General features: G+C 41.1%; 1 protein-coding gene across 1 annotated transcript in view; it reads left to right on the forward strand.

Moving 5' to 3' along the window:
• The window catches only part of PTPRG (protein tyrosine phosphatase, receptor type G), a 318991-nt gene that overhangs the window by 184780 nt on the left and 115571 nt on the right, over nt 1–18640 (forward strand). The window lies entirely within an intron of this gene.

The following is an 18640-nucleotide window of genomic DNA, read 5'->3' on the forward strand; positions in this document are numbered from 1 at the left end:
ATTTAGAGATACGAAGTAGCTACCCTGACATAGAAAGACCAACAAGTCAGAGTAAACAGGTATGGTCAGTAAAGCACTGAGAGTTCATTTTTCTGAGAAACACCTTGTACAATACATGTAATGATGTAATACGAAGCAACTCTGGAGCAGAAAATGATTCACCCAATTTGCTCGTAAAAAACTGGAGATAAAATTATCAAAAGACAAAAGTGATTTTGCGTCATGGAGAATTTAAATAGAAAATTATAAGAACTTCTTAAAGTCTGTTAGATTTGAGTTGAGTTCAGTATGTGGATGGCACTGAACAGCCTCCAAATGTGGTCAGTTTAGCCAAAACATGCAAGTTTGGGTGCCTAACAATAAGTATTCATGGTGATCAAAAAACGTGCACTGAAACCTTTTTGATTGGAAGCAGGGTTTGGGTAGAAGACAAAAATTTATGGAAAGTGTCTGTTTCTAGAAAACGTATTTTACCTTTCCATTAAAGAAAACAAAAATAAGTTTTAAACTAAGCCCAAAATTCAGATTTTTATTTCAACTTCTTTTGAAAGTTTCTTTGGGAAATATGAATATTTTTGAATATTTTATGTAAAAGAAGAAAGAAAGGGGAGAACAGATGGGGAATAGCTCTGTGAGTAAAATATATATATATATCTCCAGTTTCAATTTTGGTGCTTATTGAGTTTCAAGTGCTTAACAGTGATTCTTCAACTTTATTCTGATCCATACCTTTACCCAGATTGGTCATGTTTCAGATGTTGCTTAATAGTAAACTTGCTGTTTACAGCAGAGATTTATTTTTTTTTAAATAAAGGTTTCTTTTAATAAGGGTCTTCATCCTTTCTTTTAGCACATAAATGAGTAGGCTGACTCTTGAGGGTACTAAGGAAACAATTTCTGCTGAAGTCTTGAGTTTGATCGAGAAGCTTCAAAAGGTTTTTAGCCGTGGAGTATGATGCTCTTGTGAGATGGGCAGAGCTGCATCTTCCTTGAAGATTATTGCTTGAAGCAGGGCAGAGAAGCAGGTAGGAAGCGGCAGAGTGCTGGGTGAGCCCTGGAACTTCACTGAGCAGAAGTCCTGGGCGCTTTGGGGAGCACAAGGAGCTGGGAAGGTGTCAGGGCTGTGACCCAGTGATATTCATCACTCACATGCAGCTGGACTCAAGCAACAAGGAATTTGTTAGTGAGATGAATTGCGCTGAAGAAACACTGGTCTTTTCACCTGTGGAGGGTTTTTTTACCAGAATCTTCAGTACTCCAAATTTTCTGTCTGTTGCCAACAGCACTGATACCCATTTTTGCTGCTGGGGTCCCTGTTTAGAGCCAGGGCTCCTGGTTATCCCTCATGTCAAATCCCATACAAACATGAGCAAAGTTTCTCTTGAGTTGCAGGGTATCATGAATTCAGGCTTTCTCGTTCACATGGCTGCACATTTGTCATGGCTTACCCATGAGAAGGAGCCCAGGTGGCTAAATCTAGGACTGCTAAGAGCAGAGGTGTTCACACAGCAGCCTGAACATCCTGAGCAAGTGTGCCTGGAGGAATGAGGTACAGACACGTGAGCGAAAGGGGGGCTGGATTTGGAGGCAGACAGACTGACAGGGCGGCTGAAACAGATCGTTCTTGGAAGCAAACACATCATTCCACTTCTGCTTGCCTGTGTTCTGCCAAGAGGCATTTGCAGTCTCTAGATCATGATGGCTGCAACCTGCTGTGTTGAAACTTTTCTATCCACAGGCTGACTGTGCAGTGTAGAAAGATAATCTACCTTATGTGCACTTATCTTCTTCAGTGCCCAAGCAATCATCTTCCTTCCCCTTCTTCTCTTCAGCTCTGTGAAGTCATTCATGGTATTTTCCAGTAAGGCAGAAGAGCAGGAAGCCAGATTTATGTCAGATGACCTCCAAAATGCAATACTTTCAATTAAAGCCTTTTTGTTAGGTTGAGTTTTAAAGAATATGGGCTGTATAGAAAGTGGTGACATGCAGTTCTTTTAACAGTGCAGAGCGAAATACCAGAATGCACAGAGAGTCTTTGACTTTTATTTTAGTTTTAATCTCAGCTATATCTAGAGAAATGCAGCTTCCAAAGTGTCTGAAAAAAATCTAATTGAATTAGATGTGCTTTTTTTTTTTTTTTTTTTTTTTTTTTTTTTTTCCCAAATGCACTGTAAATTCTTTCTTAACTGCAGAGTCTGAGATCATAACTCACAACTTGTGCTGTCGCTTCTTTGGTTTGGATGCAGTAGCAGGGAGGGTGGCTAACAATGGTGATGGGTTATCGAATGACTTTTGCTTTTAGTGATAAATCACAGTTGGTTGCTCCAGTTTATTTAATGGAAACATCACAATTATTGATGCTAGGAAGGAACTGTAAACTTTCTTGCTATTGAGAGGACTTGGACTCCAAAGTTGTGCAACACTACACATTTGAAAAATACTCTCAGTATATTTTGTGGGGTCTCTCCTCAATAACTCGAGCTATCTGTCATAACTGTTAATGAGAGCTGGTTGTGTGCATCGCATGGGGAATAGATCTCTGCACTCTCTAGTTTTATGTTCGTTTGAATGTCAGGATCACTATCTTTCAGTTTACAGCATAGTAAATGTTCTTGACTTGCAGCTTTTTGCTTTCACAATGCTTCTTAATTGATTACTGTATTACAGTTAATCCCAAGTGGGATGCCATTATTAACTTGCTTCATTAAATTACATACCAGTTTGTTAGCCTTAATTCTCATAATTGTCCCCTTATATTTTAGTGTTTTTATTTGAATAACTTGGGCTAAGAACTGGATCAGCATGCATTTGTGTATTCTTTTGCCTCCCTTTCCTTCGTCTCACCATGGATGTTCAAAAATGTAGTCAGTTTAGGAATATTTATGGTGTCTAATGTCAGCATCTTAAACACAGAGATTTAATTCTCTATGATTTAAAAATATCCTGTCTTAAAAGAAATAAATAATCGCTTTTGTAGCCATGCTGTAAAAATCTTTAAATTGATAGAAAAAAATCTTGTGGAGTTTTCATTACCAGACTCCTGCAAATGACACTTAGATGTCTAATATGTAAAAATTACAGTCGTCAGTCTATAATCTCACCCGCTCTGTGGTTCAGGAAGATTGATACTCAGGAAGTCTGTTGATTATAACCATTAGCCTAAAAAACAAATTAGTTCCCTAACTACAGTAATGCTTCTTGCATTTTACTCTGGTGTGCTTTGTTGATGCACACTTTGCCGTTTTATCAGACATCACAAAGCAGACCCAGAGCCGGATGCTGTGAAAGCTGCATCAAAGTGGAGGGACCCCCAGGCTTCACGCAGGCCCCCATCACTCACCTGTTTGCTTTAGGGGAGGGACAGCCCCTCTTTGTAGAGTCTCCGTGTCTTTGAGCATCGGGAAGCTATTGAACATGGCTTGTTTTCTTGGCTGCAAGTACGTTTTTTCCTCTCTGTGATAACGATTGCTTCATCCCCATCCTCCTTACATGTTCCAAATCTGGTGCATTTCGACTTGACCTTTTTTGTTTAAGAAAAAGAGAGAGAAAGAGAAGCTAGAAATAAAGCACCTGGGTTTTGCTATCCAAGTCTTCGGAGAGTTTTGCTAGAATTGGTCTTAGTTACAGAATCAAAGGAGACGTAAAGCTGTATGTTCATGTCATTTTCTTTCTCCTCTCTCCCAAACACAGCCGCTGCCTCTTATAACTCCCTGCTTTCTCCCTGTTGTTAAACATCCAGCCTGGATTCCAGGAAGATTGTTTTTTATGTCCGTCTGCCTACCATTTTTTAAATTTAATTTGATGTCTTTTTCTTCATGAACCATCCTCTGTAGGAGGATTTGTACCCCATTTGCCTCTCAGAGGACTCATCCTGTTTATTACATGTGGTTTACATTCATGGGGTGTAGATGGAGAAATCTAACATTTAAATCAGGAAACTCCAGCTCTCCAGTCCATGCGTTGCCCAGTTCTGCAGATTTTGCACAGGACTTGTTTTCATTCTCTGTATCTTCCATGAAACTGTAGAGTCTTCATATGTCTCTGGTTACCAGTTAGTGTTATGGCATATTTTAAGTGGAGGTGAGCACAGGATCTATTCATAAATGATTGCCTAGTTTCACTTTGTACCATAAAAGAGAGATTGGTTGTAAAGTCTGAATATATAAAATAGATGGGTAAAATTGGGGCTTCCTTTGCCTTTAGATCTTCTGGCTCAGATGAAAAAGTTATTCTTATTAAATTTAAGCTGTTCTGCCTGAAGAATTATTACTGTAGTTCTCAGATATAACAGTGCCAAGTTTCTCCAAGTATTGGCAATAATAAACAATGCAAGCTTCAGACAGAATTTCCTGGGTAGCATACCAAATGTTCTAGAAAACCTTCTCGGACAGCAGCTAATACATTTTTAATACAAATAAAACATAATTCTTTAGTCTCATTTCAGTTTGATCCCTAAGGTAGAAAAAGTATACCAACTATGCATAATTTATGTATTTGTTTGAAGTGTTTACCCAGATACTCCATTCATAAAGTCTCTTTTTGTTAATAGGTTGCTGTGAGATGTAAGAGTCACTTAGGGCTCACATTGTACAAATAAATGGAACGTGTCGTTTTTGTACAATCAGTGAGATGGTTACATAGTCATCCTAATTCTGCCTTTGTCTGCACTGCCCACCCCATCCATCCTTAGCCAAGTCATGGAACAGGTCTGGCTGAAAGGCTGGTATGTTTTTCCCGGATTGAATGCGATGTGAAAGCATGGAAGCATGCACGGGAGGGAAGAGGAGCAGTTGGGAGCAGAGGGTGCTGCCCACCCCCTTTGGGGACAGCACGGCTTGGTGTCAGGTTGGCGTGTCCATGTAAGCACCACGCCAGTTATTACCAAGGAAATGTGGGGTTTCCTGTATAATTCCTAAACATTACACATGATGCAGAGCAAGCATGCAGGAAAATATCCCTCAGAAATTTAATTATAATCTATCCTAAATTACTGTAAATCCCCTGTTACAGGTTACTGCTGGAGAGTCGAGTTGTTGCTGGTTTTTGTCATCTGTAGTTTCTGTGCTGCAGGACAACTGTGGGAGAGATGATTATCGAGGGTTTTCTGAGACAGTGGTTTTCTTTCCAAGGGTCAAAGAAAGGCAATGAGAGTAAATCAGAGTCTAGTCTGGTCGCTTTCTTTATGTCTTTGTACAGAGGTAGACATTTGTATGTATGGCTGATGGCTTAACTGATAATGCTGATGGCATATCACCCCCCAAAATAATTCTGCAGCCGAGATGGCGGCTTGCCCAGAGCAATCCTTGTATCTGCTGTTTTACCTCCTGTGAATCTAAATCAGAAATCTTCAAGTTCGTAGGGTGGAGATGAGGGTGTATAAACCTGGGAACCCTTTTACAGCATAATTTCAGTAGCTTTCAGATGTCTCTTCGACATCTGAGATTCACTGAAAAGCTCACTAATCTGGCTGAGGTGATGAGTCTGAACCGAGCTAAATGGTCCCGGTTTGCCTAATATTAAACCTCCCTTTGTTTTAAGTTCAGGTGTGCTTGTATCAGAGTTCCTGGAACAAAACCAGCAAAGAAGCTGGGATGTGCATTTATGCACATTAAGCTCCACTGGAGATAGATGAGAATCAAGAATGCCAATCACCATCTTATTCTATGCTGAAAAATGAAATATGTGTTAAATAAAGATTGCTTAAATCTGTTCACAGCACCTCTGAACAGTGAGTTTTCAGAGGCTTGCAAGATGGAGCAGGATTTCTCCTCTGAGCTTACGGTATTTGCAACTGTTTCACAGCTCTGGGAGCACTGAGAAGCCAAAGAAAAGCTGCCTGCCTGATACCATCAGAAAAGTATTTAGCTACTGATTGTAACCGTACCATTTCTGCACATCAAAAATGCATTGTAATGTAGTCATTAGCAAGAGTAAAAAGACTTTCTGAAAGAAGGTATTGGTTTTGCAACATCCGTACTGTATCAAATGAAGCCTAACCTGGAGATTTGGCAAACTGCTCTTTATGAGTAAAGTAAAATGATGTACCACATTAGAAAGTAGCTTGGTTATTAGAAAGCTCAGTCTTGCTCCTGATAAAATGGATTTTTTCAGCATAAAATTCATCTTTACTTGCTGCAAGAATATTGCTAAAAGAGATTAACTTTGGATTTCAGTGTATTTTATAGTGTGTCTCATGTTATTTTAAGGCTGTAAATATATTAGCTGATCTGTTAGCTTCGCTTAAGTTACTGCTTTCTGGGTTCTTGAAGAAATAGGATCACGTTATGCAGGAATCAGGATGATTGAATTAGGGGGGTGATGCCCGGGCAGGTGGCACCACCTCAGTGTGCTGCAGGGCCATATGGGCATTTGGGTTTTAGAGAAACTTGGTCTGTGCGTGTGCAGTACAGCTGGCTGCTACCACACCTGTCTAATAGAGTTGCTGAAAGGCTATATAAATTCATGCTGAGCTATGGAGATTATCTCTGTCAGCTGTTCTTGTGTCAGAAGCAATTTTTTTTAATGCTGCGTTTATGTCCTAAGTGCCCAGCCTATGCCTACCCTTCAGAAAGTACCCTCTTTCTTCCTTCATTGCTGCTTGTGTTGCATCCGAGGCATATAACTAGTGTCCTACCCCTAAAAATAGAAGATTGTTGAATGCCTTCCTTATCATGCCATATATTAAAACGTTTGCTGCCCCCCTTAAATCTGTAGACAGAGCTGCAAAATGCAGGCGCATCCTATCAGAGTGCTGGGGTTACAGGCCAGTCTGCAGAGAACATGCGATGCTATGGCATCAGGCTTCCAAGCACTGGTGCTTGCTGCCGTTAGCTCTGGAAAACCTCTCATTGTCACAGCAGCTGTCAGCACAGCGCTTCTCGTGTGCATGTCACAGCTGGGCTGGAATTCAAACTGGGTTGGGTCTCAGGCATTTTGGGGAGAATCGCCTGTGCAACCTGGCAGTGAGCACGTCCCTCTGTGCCAACCCTCTGAGGATTGCCCTTACAGAGCACTGGCTTTTTAGCTCATTCCAGACAGCTCAAGCTTGTGACAGGGAAAAGCCTAATGCAGGTTGTGGTGTCAGTCACAGGTGGTCACATGAGGGTGGTGACATCAAAGGACCATGCAGCCTGTCAGGTTTGGAGAAAAACAATTAAGAAACTTTTCCTGGGGTCATGGCAAAGCGTGTGCCAAGAGCCTGGATGCTTCAGTTGGCTGCCCACAGCACCGGTGTTAGGATCATAAGCGGCGTACATGGTCTGTGGACACCCAAGAGTTAAAGCGCTGGGGTGAGAAGAGAAGTAAAAAAGAAGGAAGAAAACACCTCAAATTAATAGGCAGGTTCTCTGGCAAGCAGATTCAGAGAGTGTGTGAGAGACAAGAGATGGAAAACTCTTCCTGAGAGCATTCCTGTGTACACCCACCTGCAGGAAGCATCTTCGCTGCTTTGGGTCAGACTAGACTTGTTCAAAGAGCACCTTTTGTTCTAGCCATGTTTTAAGTTTTGTTTTAAATTTTATTCAGTTGCATATTATTTCTTCTCTTATACCTTTCCCTGAGACTTAGGGATTCTGACAAATTTGAAGTTATATCCTGTTTAGAAGGAAGGCTTCCTGACCAGAGACAGTTTGAAAAACTCCTTCATAGATCGGTCTTGCTCCACAGGAGCCTCAGAGAGCTGTAAGAGGTCCATGGAGTGAAGTCATGAAGGCTGGAACATCCTCGGGAGTTCTGTGGCTTTAAGACTATCACCTACTCACAGTGATTGAATAGCATTCACTTTGCCACTGCTGAAATGTAGAACATCTTGAAACAAGTATACATGTCATGTTAGGGGTTTTTTATTTCTTTGTATTTCAAGAGGAAGAAACTGCTGCCACAAACTGAATGTTTCCCAGGCTTTTAATGCACTTGTGTTCTAAGTGCTTTTTTTTTCTGCACAATAATTTCCCCGTTTCCTCTACAAGCCATGGTACTTGTTGAAATGTTTTTGTAAGGAATGGAGTGAGTTGTTGGGTCATTCTAACCGGGTGAAAAATAAACAGCTTGACACATGATCCTCGCTGTTGTGTGTAGTGTTACACCAGGTAATATAGGAGGGGTTTGAGCTGTACTTTTATTGCTGCAGGAACTTGAGGGGCTTAGAAACAGCAGAGAAAAAAAATTGCAGGCCACATCCTGCCACTCTTAATTCAGCAGCGTGAAGGAGTTTGAGATGAGGGCTGCCTCATCTCACCTGCTGCTCAGAGCTCTACTGCTGTGACCACCCTGCTGCTGGTACCCACGCTGGCTCAAGGATGTGCACCTTGGTGCACCTACACTTCATGCCCACTAGCTATGGAGTCCTGGGTGGTCCTGCAGCTGGTGTCCTTGGCGCCCTGTCTGCTGGCATCCAAGTTTTCCCTGGGCAAGCCCACTCGCCACCCTCAGTAGCCAAGGCTAGTTCTTCTTGCCTCCGTGAAGGATGTCCAGGTGGGTGTGGAAGGGCACAGGGACTTCCTTGGCAATGCAGGAGGCAGAGGGTGGAGAGGAGGAGGTGGCACAGTCATGCAAAGGCGTACATGGAAGGGTTTGGGAAGAGATGATGCTGTAGTGTTGGAGGAGACAGAAACAGCTCACTGGGTGGGAAGAGAGAGCGAGGAGGATGTGGCAGGTAGGCGATGGAGGAGGGAGGCAACTCAGAAATGAGAGCGGAGGCAGAAGTGAGGAAACTCTGAGGATTAGCTGGTGCTTTCTGACTTAGGTACTGCGAGTACTGAACTGTGCAACTTCATAGCATTTTGCAAAGCCACACACATCTGCAAGAACTTAAATGACACTGAAAATTTACAAAAGGTAAGTAAAAATGGAAGAACTTGCTTGGAAGAGAATTACAAATACAAAAATGTGTGATAGTTGACAGACTCATCCTCTTGTTCCAGAAAGCTGGCACAAGTATTGATGAACACCACTGGCCTAATATTGGGTTCTTGTACTGCAAATATGCCTGGAGCCCTCCCAGCCCATGGCTGCTCCATTAGACATGGGGAATTTGCTGTGGCAAAAATTCCCACAGCAGTTTCAGTAGATCAGTTCCCACCAGCCTCCTTAAAAATGAGGTAAAAGGAATGGCAAGCAAATTACATTGGAGTTTGTTGTTTCAAAGCAGGAGATTAAAAAAAAAAATCTGCCCTGCAACAATTTGTTTTCACTGGATTTCTAATTTAATTGTGAACTGAGGTGTGGTTGTCATTGGGGAAGTGGCTGTGTAACTTAATTGACATTTCTGCATCCTTTGTGTTTGTGACTCATAGATGCCCGCTTGAGTCATCTGGTACTGGCAGGCTGGAGGGAGCTGCTACTGTTGTGGGGAAGTGAGCTGAGGGCAATGCTGGGAGAGAAAAAATACGAGGACTTTTCATGTAGAATGAAAGAAAGATGTTGGGAAGCTGAGACAACTCGTTTTCTTCATTTTAAAGGGGTGATTATTGTGACCTCTCTCACCAAAATCCATTTGTGTTGGCTGGAAGAGAGGAAAAAGGCTGGAAATCTCTGCTGCATCCTAGGCAAGCTTAAGTGGAGCAAATAAATCACAAACCCCTACAAAATGCTGGGGTCCCAGATGCCCATCTGAGCTGTTCCCTTCCACCCTTTCCATTTTGCCCAGCATGTTTGCTTGTTTAGCCACCAGATTTCATTGTTTTATTTAAAAAAAAAAACAAAAAACAAAAACAAAACCCACAAAAAGAAAAACACCTGAAGATTTTTTTTCTCAGTTGCACATGTTTGTACCAAATTCAAGCCAGGAGCAGAAGAAAGCTAACTTCCATTCTTGGTTTCACAGTTTAGAGTTTAGCCTCTCCAAATGTGTGAAGCTGTATATCAAAGAGTGGGTGCTGTAGGATGATCTGGCTGTAGTGCTCGTTATATTTTTTTCGTTACACCATTTCATTTTCCTTCCTACTTAGGTCAAAATGGTTATTTTTACCTAAAAACTCCCGTAAATTGAGCAGATTGTAGAAATTCTAAAAGAGATCCAACTCCTTTTTTTTTTCTTTTTTTTTAAACTCAGATGGTGAGAACAGTTTATAACTGATGGCAGTTTTTATAAAATAGCCTCCATCCTGATAAAATGTTACCCCCTGGTGTGTCATTTTTCCAGCTGAACTGCTGGTAGGATTGAGAGATCTTGCACACTGCTGCTTAAATAAGTAGACTACATGCTCTATGAAGAAATCATATTATTTTCTCAAAGGAGAACAAGTAGGCTCAGTGCACCAAAATTGCTTTAAATAAACTTGCAGCTACTCTAGCCCTTTTTTGCGCAGCTGCAGATGGTACAGTCTATCAATCAAGCTTTCCCAGCTTTGAGAATCTGCCACTGAAGCTGTCTCTCCTCTGTGTTGCAATTACATTTTTGTCTTTTACAGAGCTTTGTATCTTAGATATTCTGTTGCTACTAATCAGATAGTGCTTTGGGGCTGCACATATCTTTTGGGTTTTTTCGGATATATGAGTATCAAGCTCGTTCAATAATTTGTTAATTGAATGTACTATTCACTTGCAGTAAATTAGCTGCATCATGCTTTCAAAGTGCAAGAATACTTTGGGGAAATTAATGCCTACCTTATCAATTGAGTGAACCAAAGTTTGGACAGACAAGTGCCCCACAAAAAGAAAGTACAGTACATTGCTGGCTGTTTCTTACCGTCCTACTAGTGGGAACTGTTGTGATAGTGAATGGAGGCAATGCTGGGGGGGGGAGGCTGCAAAGTCTCGCTCAGCTTGGTGAGCGGATCAGTCAGCTGCCAGCATGCGTACGGTGCACAATCAATGTTTCTATCTGCTAACAAAGAAACTCAGTGTGCATAAACACAGCGTACTCTAAGCTGAGTTATTAAGCAGTACTTAAGCTCTACCTCTGAGTTTCATGATCCTTTTTTTTTTTTTTTTGAGACAGTCTCTTATATTAGCATGTTGCAGATTCTGTTGCACGTTCCTCTGAAGTAACCTGTGTTGTGCCTTTGCTCTTTTTATGACACCGATATTTCAGCCACCCTTTGGTGTAAAAGTGACTATTTACGCTTCTTGTCTTTTCAAGCATCTCTACTGGACGTAACAAAAGTGAAAGTCTCTTATTTGTAACTTAGTTTATCCCATCCTTGTCCTAGGATGTCTATAACTAACTGGGGTCCAGAAGCGGTAGGTACAAAGCGATGGAGGGAGTGAGCTAAGCCTGAGAGGAGCTGTGGTTGAGAGCAGCTGCATTGCACTCAACCAAAGATGAGGGACAGCCAGAACACCTGACCCCAAAGTCGATTCAATAGCTTTTAAAACCATTTTAGACTTTTTAAAAAAAGGAAAAAAATGCAGGTTTGCTTTGGCACTGCTAGTTAATATCTCACTGTAGATACCCTACAAAGCTGTGATGAAATATGAAGTTAATACATCACCAGCAAGCTTTCAGTCAGAATGATGTATTATTCAAAGTGGAATTAGCTAGAAGGATCAATGCACACCCGTTACTCTCTTTAAAATAATCATTGGAGGACTCGTTAACTTTCCCCCCCCCCTCTCTTCAAACAATATAGGGAATGAGACATCTAGGAACACCCCCTCCACCAGCATATGCACCTCTGTGACTTCAGTATATTTTCATTTACAGCAGGATCATTAACACCTGAAGGCCAAAACCCAGATTTAACTCAAAAGAATTTGCCTTCAAATCACTGAACCTGAAACCAGTTGCCGTAGGCAAAGGCGAACTCAGCTCTAATGCATATTTTTTAAAAATCAAAGGTCATGGCTGTATCTGTGTGAAATAGTGCGTGTGCCAGCGTAAGGTTTGGTGTCACACCTTGCCTGGGTACCGGTTATTCTCTCTGATTTTACACATGAGCAGAAACTTGAAGTATTAAGGGGGCTGTTTCCATTTCTTGTTTTCCCTTACAAATATATTCTTCAGGATTTGGGCAGTCCATTCATTACACAGCAAATGTTTTCTATCTCCCAGCTCACCTCTGTTGGGCTGCAGGCTCTTGGCCAGATTTGTCCTTTTCCATCAACTCGTACAGGAGATGTGCAATTATAGCATATATGGGGGAGATGGAAGAAAATATCATCTGTGGAGGAGCAGGAATATATCATTCTTGGATCATTTAGTGCTTGTGAAGGTGAAAAACTTAGAGCCCAAATCTAGCTTATCATTGTGATGGGAGCTCTGTATGCATTTTCTTGCCTTCCCAGATCTCTCAGTGTGCTGTAGTGTCGACCAGTATCCCTTCTCACCCATAGCTTCTCCTGAAAAGGTCCAAATAAATTTTTCCTACTGCATTTCAAAGCAAAGCACATGTAAACTTTTTGTATCTGTTCATCCACATTCCAGAGCTAGCTGGTATCTTTCACTTCCCTTTATTCAGAAATGTTTAAGAAATGAGATATTTTTCCACAATTTTTACAATGTGGACCTCAAAAGGGAGAGAAGAGAGAGGTGAGACAATGGACTTTGTGCAGAGCAAAAGGGTACATACCACAAAGCCAGGATGTGTGTCCTTTCTCAGTGCTGCAGACTGTGCAGGGTTAAAGCATCAGCGTTCAGACGGGTTAGGAGTAGGACCTGCCCAGGCTGTTAGCGATCTCTGAAATAATTTGGCCCCAAAGACGTGAATTTGAAGAGTTTCACAAGCGATATGCCGAGTACTTTCCCTTTGCTGAGAAAAGTATGTTTCTTTTGACTGTGATTATCTTGGATTCTTTGAAATCCTGTTGCTGCAACGTTAAAATACATACTGTGTGGCATAATGCTCGCATTAATGGGATTCTTCTCATTTCTGTTCTAAAACAGTGAAAATCAGGTCCTTTCCTGCAGAGACTGAGAACTGGCATCTGTCCAACACTACTGAGTTGATAAGAGAATAAATTGTTTAACCATGTTGATTGTCCTGAAACCCTATAGGACAATTTAATATCTGCAACCTAGTTAATTTATAATAGTTTTCTTTTTCTTCTTGGTTGTTTGTACAGAGTGTTTGGAGACTTGAGTATCTGGCTGGCAAGCTGCAGATCTTAACTGCAAGCTGAATGGGGAGCGGAAGGTGCATGGTTGGGGGAATATTACCCCTGACTTTCACCGTTGTAATTGAAAGTAGAATTTGACACATTGGCATCTCTCTGTGTCAGCCATTGTCGCTGGCTTCAGCTGCCACAGTTAAGTATGTAGTCATTCATCCTTGGCAGACACCGTCCTTTACAGCACAAGAGGATGGTCTCTGGATGTTAATGCCACAGCACTCGGGGAGCAGCTGGCTATATCGAATTCAAGGCATGCAGATTGTCTTGGCCATTTTACTTAGCAGATGGGTAAGGCTTGATAGATTGAAGATTTAGTTTCCAAGTCAAGGGCCAAATGTTGCAGTAGGAGAGAAAAGTAAATTATATCACTATTCGGAGGGGAAAGGCTCAGGTACTGTATCACAAAATTGTTGCCATTCATTTTCCTCTGACTTGCACAAAATGCATGTCATTTTGCCTTTCAATATAGCCGACTATGGCATTCGCCTTCGTTTTGAGATGCTTTGCAATACTGTCTGTGAGCTCATTTAATGAGCTTGAAAGCAGTTGCTGCAAATTTATGACAGTTTAATAAGTCTAAATGCCAGAGTTTTTCTAAGGTGGAAATGAAAGAGAAATTTGTATTTTGCATCACCCTGAATAGGTGGGTTTTCTTCTGTTCTTTTTTTCCCCAAACCCTTTCCTTCAATACAACAGATCTATTTAAACATATTTTTTTTAAAGGAAAGTGTATTCCTTACTCCTGTGCTGTTCAAGCTATTAATATTCACCTACTTTTCACAAGGTGACTGATACCAGGGATCATTAGAGAGCTTTGTGGTGCTTCCCCCAGCCCTTCTTGTGTGTGTTGGTGGGAGGATAACCTGCCTTTTGGAGAGGCTGCCCAGAGCAGTGGGACACGGGGGGGAGTCTGGCCCTTCGGGCAGGGGTCTTGGAGGTAAGATTTGGTATTGCTGTGTGGCCTGACTGCCTCAATGTGCATGTGGGGGTTCCCCCTTTTTTATTTGTTACTCTTCCTAAAATAAGCATTGTAAGCTCAAAGTTTTTGTCCGAGACATTTTTTTTTTTTCCTGCTTTATAGAACTGTTTCCTGCAGAAAGACAGGTCATGGATTACTTATATGACTTTAGCGTAGGGTTTAAGTTATATAGCATGTGGTATAAATTTGAACACTTTGCAGCTGCTGATTTTTGTATAATGGGAGACGTCAGGAGGTTCTGAGTTTGACCTGTAAAATAATCAGACGGACAGAGACCTTCTACTTAACATACAATGAAAGGGACTGAAAATTGCTTGGGGGGTTTTAACTCGTTAGGACATGCTAAGCTTAGTACTGCTGTAACACAGGGGCTTTCTATGGAAAGAAACTTTACCTTACCCGCTAAAGTCTTTTTTAGGTGCTGTGGCTTGGTGCCCATGCTACCATGGTCAGCCTGCTGTGTTCTCTCATCACACTCGTGCTCTGCACCTTCGCTGGAACTTTCCTCTTCAGAGTATTAATAACATTATTATGAGAAGGTGCTTAGCTCCCCGCCCACCTCCTACCCTATCGACTCTGAGGGTAAGGCTGTAGGAACAGCACTTTCAAGCAAAGGGACAACAGGTTGTGCTGCTGAAAGGTGTTAACGCTATTGTCAATAGAGTTCATGACTGATCAACCTTGTTGCTCACTGAGGAATGAATCATTCCTCAGGTACTGCATTAGATACGGAAGCTGTAAGTAAATGCAGCCTGTCTGGGATAATGATTTCCATCATGACTTCATTTGAAGAACATCTCTGTTTTCTGACTGCAGAATGGGGTCGCTTGTGCATTACCTTTTCCTACATTGCAGATGGTTGTTTTATTCATTGCCTTAACATCAAGCCATTCCTTCTACTCAGAATGGCATGTGCACCAGGTATCGAAGTCACCCAGAGCGTATGATAAACAAAGAGATTTTGCTTCCTCGTGTCATGTTCATCCCATATTTACCCTATGGTCAGAGCTCTGTTAGCACAGGAAACTGCTTAATGATATCTCTGTGTTTATTTTTCCCTTGTGCTTAGCGTGATAGTTACCTATTTATTTCTGCTGAGGAAGATTACAGGCATTTTTCAATTATAAATGATGCACGCAAGCATTATTTATTCTGTTTACTGCAGACCTATAGAGTGTTAGTCAGTCTTGAGCAAAAGCATCTTGTTCAGGAAACAACATTTGTAGTGGTGGTGCTGTGAGTATTTTAGGGCAATTTCAGGATGGTTTTCCATCTGTCCATTAATACTTGCTGTGCAGCACGCTCATGACCGGCAGCATAGCAGGTTTGTGTTTGTGCGTGAAATTCTTGTGCTTGAGAAATTTTCATTCGTGATGTTTCTTCTGTGTTAGCCTCTTGAAGGAAGAGAGAGAAACTCACTGCTCCTCTCTCAGAGGAGAAGAAAAAGCTTTGTGCAGCTTTGACAGGTGTGTGTTGGGTGACACATAAGTGCCAAGACCCAGTTACAGATGTATGGTTTTTCTCTAAGTCTGCGGCCGAGACATCATGAGAAATGCGGCATGTAAAGTCAGTCTGAAGAATTCATTGCTGTTTTCCTTCAGGATATATTCATAAGATATTAAAAAAATACACTGCTGTAACACAGATTATATAACAGAGAAAGATAAAAACAGTTTGGAGAAGGATATAAGCTCAAGCTTCATCACATGGAATCATAAAGGAGGTCAGAAGGACACTTCTTATTCTAGAGATTTTTGTCCTTTTTTTCTTCCTCCTTTTTTTGCCCTTCCTTTCTTTTAAGTATCAGCTGTTGTCAGAGACAGGATTCTTCTATGGGTGAATCTCTGATCTCAACCAGCATGGTAGCTCCAGGCCAGTTAAACCAGAGATGTACAGCAATGGGGATAGAACTTGACATTTTGGGTTTCAGAAACCTCCTTTTCTCTATGAAGACAGGCAGAAAAAGGATACAGAGAAGTGAAAAAAAAAAAAAAAAAAGGGGAAAAAAAAAAAAGAGAGAGAGGAAATTCAAAGTAGGGGGTTTTTTTTAAGAACTTGAAGAAAAAAAAGGATGTTAGAAAAGTTTTGCTCTGAAGCCTGAACCATTCCACAAAAGGAGAAAAGTTTTGGGCACTTTTCTAATGGTCTTGCTAAGATCCTGAAACAGCTGTAGTGAGATGTGGGAGAACACTGTGTGAGTATAAGGGGAAAAGCATCTGGAAGAAAAATAAGACTATATATGCCATACAAGTCTGAACTGACATCTCTGTGAGTGGTACTTTTTAAAGAAACATGAGAACCCACTCCCCATACCCTCAGAGAAAACACGATTACAGATGCATGGAGCATTTGTTTTCCAGCTCCCAAAGAAATAATGTGACTGTTGATTTCATGCTATGGAAGAACACAGCACATTTGCAAAATATGCCATCAAAAAGATTGCGTAGCTGGATCTATATAGGCATAACACCTCAGCAGATTAAAGGGGTGCTGCCAAGGCTGAAGTTAAGAATTGATCTACTTTGACAGAAAACCCTAAAAGGAAGAGTTTTAACCTTTAGGATTCTTTCCATCTATTTGCTTTCTTCAAAGTGATTGCAGCTGTCACCAGGAATAAAAACAAAGCAAACAAAATAAAACTATTACAAACTATGGTTAGGCATCAGTAAACAAAACATTGTTCAAGACCAGTGCAACTTTTTCTTCCAGCCTTTTACTAAATTTCTGCTAGCTTTTTTAATGATTCTTTTTTTAGTGGTAGCCGTGACTTGGAGAAATCTAAATAAATGGAAAAGATGCAGGAATGCGTCTCACAACAGCTCTGCATTTCAGTGTTTACTGTTGATCTGTCAGAAGCCAGACAGAACCCACAAAGTGGGTCACTGGGTTCAGTGTACTGTGATTATTATTTATACAGAATCCAAAGTGTACAGAGCACCCCTTTGGGCATATAAAACTTCATGCTTCAAAGAGCTTACAGCCTTCAGGGCTAATAATATTATTGCTAGTAACTTCTAAGCTGTATATATTTCAAAGCTGCTGTTGCTACTTTCATAATTTTGTTGCATATCTTGCCCTACCTGATCGTTGCAAGTTCTGGAGTAAAGGATCTGAGATGAGAAAAGGATCTTCAATTTCCATCTAAAATACCAGACCAAAACAAACCATTTTGTCTCTAGACAAGAGCACAAAAAATGTGTCCTGAACACAGCAGAACAGTTCAAAGGACAAATATACAGAAAAAAGAAAGGTGGTTTGTTGTGGGGTTTTTTCAGTGCAGTTGGCTAAGAAGAAAATGAGGTTTTTAAGGTTCCTAATTAGCCATGGGGAGGAAGGATGAGATGAGACATGCTAGTGCTTGTGAAAATTGGGCAGCAGGTTCCAGTTTTCTCCTCAGGCCATTTTTGTTTTTTTTTTTTTTTTTTTTTTTTTTTTTTTTTAACAATAATGCACTTTTGGGATGTGCTGCAGTCAATGACATTCTCGTCCTAAGAGTGTGCTCCCAGCTGGTTCTGCACTTCACACAACAGTGTGTTGGTCACAACGGTCCTGTCTCAGGGATTTCTTCTGTTGTCTCCACTCCTTTCCTCATATGTTAATACATGGCCACAAAATGATTGAACTCTGGTTTTCCTCATGACATTGAGATCATGGGCAGGCAGTAAAGTAGAGCTCTTTTGCATTCAGTGTGTTTGCCCATTGGGAGCAGTCCATCCAAAAATGATCCAACGCTGCCCAGGCTTCTGATACTGACTGGTGGGGGGGAAAAAAATGGAAACCAAAAGGAAAACACACCATGTGAATGAGATACATGCCAGTATTTATTTCTCAAAAGTAAATTGGCAAGTATCTTAAATAATGAAACATGTTCACAGAAAGTGAAGAGTTATTCCATCAGTTTCTCTGAAGAGGCCAAAGGTTAAAAAAAAAAAAAATTCATTATTGGTTGTAAATTCCTTGGCTGTGTTACAGCTAAGTGACTGAAGTGATGGGCTTGCTTTAGAAGTTGTGGAGCTCAACATGGTTAATCCTTCCAGCTGCCTTCCCCTCCTCTCTCTGGTGCTGAGTCTCACCGTTGCGGAGGACAGGGGTGATTGCTGGGTAGTAGAAGAAATACTGCAGGATACCAGTTTTCGCTCTGGCAGTGCAGGCAATTACATTGTCCAAAATCAGAGGTTTCCTCTAGATCCTCTTACAAAGCTTTTTTCCCCTCTCCCTTATCCAAGGGACACTAAATTATAAATAAATGTAAAGACATGAATAGCAAAGAGATGCCAAGGCTCAACTCCATCACGGCTGAAAGGTGTCCAGCTCCACTGATTCCAGTGGCAGCACCAGACTGATTCCTGTATTGGTAAGGAACAAACTGGTCTGAGATAACTTTTGTTTCTCACAGCAGTTTTTCTCTATGAAAGCAATAGATGAAGAAAAATCAGCTCACTGTTTTTAGGTTTTGCTGGGCTGATAATACGGCTAATATTTTAATGAATTCAGAGGATGCTTTCTTTTGATTTAACCTTCCTTACTTTATTTTATTACACCATGTATCTTTGGCACTTGGTGAAGAGCCATTGTAAATGTGAGAACTAAGCAGCTTGTTAGATAACATCT

Source organism: Athene cunicularia, assembly GCF_003259725.1.
Source record: "Athene cunicularia isolate RWA chromosome 12 unlocalized genomic scaffold, athCun1 chr12_part1, whole genome shotgun sequence".
NCBI lineage: Eukaryota > Metazoa > Chordata > Aves > Strigiformes > Strigidae > Athene > Athene cunicularia.